Source organism: Palaemon carinicauda, unplaced genomic scaffold (genome assembly GCF_036898095.1).
Source record: "Palaemon carinicauda isolate YSFRI2023 unplaced genomic scaffold, ASM3689809v2 scaffold223, whole genome shotgun sequence".
Lineage (NCBI taxonomy): Eukaryota > Metazoa > Arthropoda > Malacostraca > Decapoda > Palaemonidae > Palaemon > Palaemon carinicauda.
In genome coordinates this window covers 30,766-38,071 of record NW_027169844.1, presented here as the reverse complement: position 1 = coordinate 38,071, position 7,306 = coordinate 30,766, and positions in this window count along the sequence as shown.

The window sequence follows — 7,306 nt, the reverse complement described above, 5'->3', positions numbered from 1 at the left end:
GTGCCTAAATTTATTTCATACTTGAATCGTAGGGTTTAAAGATTTTCGTTAATGAGTAATTGAAAACATATGAAAAATCAAATTCACTGGTTAATCAATTCAAAGTAATTTCAATTGTCTTTGCATGAAATTATTTGAGATTAAATCTAAAGATTTGTTTTCAATAGTAGCTTAATCAGTTGCTCACTTTACCAGCTTTTTGTATTATAACTGTTTTTATCTATAGATTGCCAAAATTAGATAACGTTATTTTAAAAATCTCTTATAATATCTTACGTGGCCACATTAAGATAAGGCGATAGGCAAAGTATTGAGTCTTAGATATGCAGTTGTAGAAATGTTATTTTTTTTAATATGAAGGACAAGCTTAAGGTTTTTTTCACACAATTCGTTTCTAAGGGACAAGTTTCAGTCTTGTGCTTTTGCCATAATCAAAGAAATTTACAAATAATACCTTATTGTATAAGATCCTTTATAATTCTGATTATTTCCAGAGTTTCTTTTGATAAAAGGAATTCATTCTTATGAAGGAATAAAGGCTTTAGTTCGTGCCATTGACATACAGACAATTTGCAAGGCTAGGATTATTTTTTTTTTTTCAAATCAAATTTCAATTATCTTCAGTATTCATGATAGTCCAAATGCAGATATTTTGGTTAGAAGCCAACCAGTTGGGCCACATCCAGAGTAACTGGAGATTTTCCAATATTCTTAACTTTACGAAGAATTTAACAGTTAAAGAGGAATATTATCATATTCATAGATTTTTTTACATTGCTAATAATCTTTTCAAACCATATAATGGCCTAATATCATTCAATTCCCTAAGTTTTATATTTGACATTAATTTTATAATGAATTTCTGATACTCAAATTGAAATTATATTTATTTCACTTAATACTTTTCAAAATAGCTAATTTAACAAATTTATTAAAAAAAAAAAATCTAACTATTAAGATCGTAAATACGAAGTTTATAATGCCAAAGATATTCCATTAAAGGTAGACTGACTTAAAAGTATTCATATAAAAGAGGATGATTCCGAATAATTCAAAATCTCCTTAAGCTTGTCCATAGTTTATGGTTTAATAAAAGATGTTCAAGAGCAGGTAATATCAATAGAATTTATTCAGGGCTGGGTAGTGTGTGTGTATGTATGTATGTATGTATGTATGTAGGTCTCATACTGTAGACTAATTTTCACCAAGTAGGCCTACTGATCGATTAGCAGGTGTTTCTGTATGAAAGGAATATATACTAGGCAATGTGACACTGAGGTAAAATATCTGTTTGGTCATTAGCAACAGCTTTGTAGGCAGGCCTACCGTTAGTTTAACGGGTTTTAATCTCTGTAGATAGGCCTACTGTTAGTTTAAGGGTTTTTCAGCTTTGTAGGTAGGCCTATTGTTAGTTTAAAGGGGGCTAGGCTTAGTAGGGAGGCCTATTGTTAGTTGAAAGGGTGCTACGCTTAGTAGGGAGGCCTACAGTTAGTTTAAGGGCTGTTCAGCTTTTTAGGTAGGCCTACTGTTGGTTTAAGGGTTATTCAGCTTTGTAGGGTGATCTACTGTTTGTTTAAGGGAAATCCAGCTTTGTAGGTAGGTTTACTGTTAGTTTTAAGGGTTTTCAGCTTTGTAGGTGTGCTTACTGTTAGTTTAAGAGTTATTAAGCTTTGTGGGCAGGCTTACAGTTAGTTTAAGGGGTGTTCAGCTTTGTATGTAGGCCCACTGTCAGTTTAAGGGGGTTTCAGCTTTGTAGGTAGGCCCGCCGTGAGTTTAAGGAGGTTTCAGCTTTGTATGTAGGCCCACTATTAGGATTAAGGGTTATTTAGCTTTTATCTCTCCACGTAGCTTTCAAAAGGGGTCATATTTGAGAATGTATTACGCATGGAACTGAATTGACTTTTGTGGTCCACGTGCAAGGTTAATGTGTACTTCGGTCCGATCTGCCTATCTGCTAGGAGGAGTAGTAAGGATAGTCAGGGCAGTGGTTTGCACGTGTCTTCTCCTTTACCCAACTCAATCCTGCACATGAAATGGGACGGATGAGAGATGCCTTTGGGCAGTTGTGGTTCCTGTCTGCTTTTGAGAGAGCAAAAGGTTTCTGGAGTAATCGATTGTGGTGGAATTGCACTATGAGACTGATGAGGTCTCCACTCCCTCAACCCATGTTTTCACGTAATGATAGTTTCTAAACGAAAATTTAATTTGAAAAGAAATTCCCTTGCTCTATCATTCCTTAAAGGTTCAGCCTTTAAAATGTAAAAATTTAAATTAGAATACTATAACATTATCTTGAAAAACCATAATATTCTTGGCATGTTTAATTCACAATCATTGCATTAATGTCTAAGATTTTCAATAAAACATTTCAAAAGAGAAGGAAATGGAAAGCATTCAAGGGCCTGGTGACTTTGTTCGTTCAAAAACAAAATGCCTAATTAATCTTTTGTTACCAGGTGGGAAGGGGTGGGCCTTGGTGGGCTTTCCATTTCCTTCTCTTTTTTTATTGAAAACTAACTAATTTACACAATCATGACGCTTGTAATCTCAAATTTTTAACTTCAAACTCATTCCAATGTTCAGAAAAATCAAAGATAACGTATTACTTTAGAATCCCATGTTATGGGATCTGAAATATTCGTTTTCTATGATTATCGTTGGTTGAGTTTGTTAGAAAACGGGGTTAAAGAATTTGATATAGTTTGTAATTGACTTTGTAGTGTATTCATATATATACTTAATAGCAATATTAAGTGTATTGAAACCTGTACTGTGTATGGCAAACAATCTTCTACAATAAAAAGACTTGATCGAAATCTATTTGTTTTTCTTAATTCATTGACTTAGAAATTAATGTAGTCGACTCTTAGTCGACTATGCTTAAATCCAAAGTTGAAGCAACTTATATACTTTAAAGATAACTAATTTCGAGGCTAAAATGAATTATCACAAGACTAGAGTTATCAGGAATGAATTTACTTCGAGAATTGGACTGAACACGAATGCCATATATCATAGTCCTCAATTTGATAATACTTCCATACCAAGAGACAGTATAGATTTCTCTCATTATCACCAGTGGCAGAGTGAACGAGCTCTTTACATAGGAAAGAAATAAACCAGTCTTATAATGAACACTTGTGGTTTATCATAGTTAAAAGCAAGATTTATACTTCATGAGGTCTCTTAAGTCTTTCTGAGGAGAGAGAGAATGTAAGGCAATTTACTGATACCAGAAGAGGGAGGGGGACGACTGGGGAGAACACTCAGTCATATGAACGTTAGACTAAGGAAAACACTCCAGATGACTGAAATTTTTATATTTTTTTATCTATTTTGTTTAATATGGTTGTAATGGTAATGAAAATAAATAAGTTTTGTGTAAGTTTTTATTTCTTTTATTCACACCAGTTTAGTTTCATAAATTATACATTATAATCAATTTTACAAAATTATTCAAAGTTTTACTGCTCTCCTATACATTATATTACTGTATCTTCTATTTATGGAGTACTACTGTATCTTCTATTTCTACATTATTACTGTATCTTCTGTTTATAAATTTTTACTGTATTATGTAATTTTGATCAGAAAATACAGCTGTTTTAACAATGAAAAACGCAGAAAAATCATTAGCCATATAGAGTGCAAGAGACTTGTAATTGTAAAGTAAAATACATTATAGAAGACATCTTAAGACATTCAAGGCTAAGCCATGGATTTTTTTTTTATGTCTTCTATAACGTTTTTTATACCTTACGATTATAGGTCTCTTGCATTTTACATGGTCAGGGTCTTTTCTGCGTTTTCATTGTTAAAACAGCTGTATTTTCTGATCAAAATTACATAATACAGTAAAAATTCATAAGCAGAAGATACAGTGGTAATGTATGACTAGAAGATACAATAGTGATGTATGAATAGAAGATACAGTAATAACGTATGGATAGAAATAGTAGTAATGCATAAATTGAAGATACAGTAAAAATGCATAAAAAGAAGATACAGTAGTAATGTATTAATAGAAGATACAGTACAGTAGCAATATATACACAAGTCAGAAGCAATGCATAAGCAGACAATACAATTTCAATATAAAAAGATTACTGATAAGTTGAAATATAACTTTACTATATATATAGAGTACAATTGCCATATAACGACCACTTGCCTGACTTATTTTCCTTGAATCTAAACCATCTTAGAAAGACATCAAAGTGCAAATGTAAACAATTCTGATCATGTTGATTCTAAGCAATGTCTGTATGATTTGGTTTCCACCACAAGGAAAATATGAGTTTTAAATCACTAGTATTTCAAGCACCGGTATTTTTAGAAATTACCTGATAGTGACATACTTCAAACCAGCAAGATATAAGCTCATCCCCTCACTTCGTATGCTTAAAGATCTTATTCAACCCTTCCTCCAAACAACTTAAAAATTTCGTGCAGTCATCAAGTTTATGAATATTGTCCACCAAAGGAAACAATCTGGAAGCTACCCTCTCCAATAAGATGAAATTTAAGTTATTTCTAAGAAAATTTCAATTTAAATCTAGAATATTTTATCAACGAAATAATTCCTCTAAATCTTTCTCAAAGACTACCAAGAGGTGTGTCTTAACTAGACTGCCTTTCTAGAATGAATCTACTCGTATAAACAATCCCCTTGAGTCTCATTAAAAGCTATACCTACGTCAATCACTATTACTTTCGTTATGAAAGCACAAATTATTCAAAAATTATTTCTAAATACACATTCCTTTAAACTTGTCCCTGAACTTCTCATCTTCAAATCCTGTCCTGATAAACATCTGCATTCTCTTTCCTATAATTCATATGGAGTCCCATTTAATAATAAAATTAATCATGATAAAATGTTTACCTATAAACCTGTCTTGATTATTTTACTTTAAACTAATAAACTTCTGTACTTTACCTTTTGCCATACCTCATTGACTCCATGACATTTCTCTTCTCTATTCCTTCAAAACCACTGAACCTTTTAAATAGGTTTCTAGTTTTATAGCAACTCTTTCCTTAAATCTTTCAATCAATACGCTCTTTGAGATTTTTGAACAAATAGTTCTTACATACATTCTTTACAAGACCTTAAATCCAACAACTATACTTAAGAATCTATAATTAATTTGAAAATATTTCCTAACACCTTTTATCTACCATTAATTTACAAATCAGTCCTAACTTCAAACCTTTTAAAAACTAAAGACTAACAATTTATTTCCAGATACCTAAACTGAAGCTTTAATTTTCCTTATGTCTTTCCATCAAGTTATTTGACCTACATTATATAATTAGTGATGTGAAGCGGATTAAAAGGTCATTACAAGTAATATAGGAATGAAGACATTGCTTAAAATCAGTTAGTTTTGCGCAAAACAGTAAGTCATTCTATGGCTTACTATCTAAAACTAATAACTCTAAGAACATCAAGTTTAGGACAATTTCTCAGCTATTTTGGACAAGGATCTTACATGTGACTGCTGTAATGTTCCACAAAGGATTTTTCTTTTAGAAATTTAATCAAGTTTCTATTGAAAGTAGAATTTGAGAAGAAAATAAGTGGAGAATGATGGATAAAAAATGACGTCTTAACTTTATTGAAATTAAAATACATTACATCCATTTTTTCTTCAACAGAACGGGAACTTACTGAAAACTTAAATTCTATGAGAGAGAGAGAGAGAGAGAGAGAGAGAGAGAGAGAGAGAGAGAGAGAGAGAGAGAGAGAGAGAGAGAGAGAGAGAAATTTAATAGTCAATTTCTAATCTAGTAATAGTAATTCAACAGATCTTCATCAAGTACTATCATGTATACAGGATTTCAAAATTGCTATGATAATTTTAAACAACTTTACTTTAATTCTCACTGGCTTCTGGCATTGCATTTCAAAACTTCTCAAAACAAGAACTATCTCAATCTTAATGTTATATTTTAAACTGTAAAATCCTAAATGAAAACCACTGAAGACAAATATTCATGCAGAAACTTAAGTCAATTTCTTAATGAATCAAATAGATGGATACGACAAGATTCTCTCTAGCAACTATTTAAATAAAAATAGCTATGGTATCAATTCTTGTACTACAGTATAGGGGTAGATAATATAAGATGAAATTCAGTAAGATTTTAGCCTATTCTGAATGACTTTCAACATGGGGACCAACTTCAACACCACGAACTCTCCACACATTAGTTAGGGCAACTAAAAGTTATCGAATAGAATGATAATGTAATATTAAAGAAATAAGCTAATTTCAAAATGCAAGAAGATACATTTAAACTTTAAGATAAACTATTAACCAAGTCTAAATGGGATGAGGTACGAAAGTAGAAGAATAGTTAAGGAATGGTCTGAAGTTATAGTTCAAATAATTTTAAACAAAGCATATAATAGGTTTCAGATGTTAGAGCATGGAAAACAAAGCTACTAACCGAGCAGTCACACGTACTGATAACTTGTTTAAAATAGTTACATAAATTCACAGATCATATTACTCCTTGACTTAACACTCCAGAACAGGAATGTCAAACTCAAATCCTTTCGAGGGCCAAATATGCACATGACTATGGTCTCGAGGACCATCAAGGATTAGGTAATTATTTATTGACAAGACTGAGATTAAAAGCTTTATGCAGGTCATCGTACTTTACCAAAACTACATTTTGGTTCATTTTAAAAGTTTATTTACATTTTCTCAGTTATAACAATTATAGCTAGTTGAAAAATCTAGTCATCTTGAGGGTACATTTGGCACATCGGCCTCAAGTTTGACATTTCTGTTCTAGAGAAAACTAACTTTAAATTGATAAAAAATATATGGGGGAATAATTTCAATTATCTTTATAGTAAATTTTCTATGATATGGAAGTCCCTATGACACTTTCAAAGAATACATTTAGTGATCAAATTAATTTTCATGACTAATCAAGGCTTTAAATTATTACACACATTTCTCTATAGTCAATTACTAACCTTTTACAAAATAATTACTTTTAAATACTGTAGCTTATATCATTCTTGTTCCTTGTAGGTTTGAACAACCTTAAAACCTCAAACTATTTCTTTGCTCTAAGGTTAATTTAACTTAAGAGGAATATTCAGATGGTCTTAAATTACAGAGAAGCTTAAATATCAGAACTTTAAATTCTTTCAAAGCTTAAAACGGAAAATACTCCAAATATTCATGCCATAAAAACATATTTTGAAAATTTTTGACCATATGAAGTACTAAGATATGACTTGATAAGGCTTAAAGAAATTAATCAAATTTTAAGACTAAAA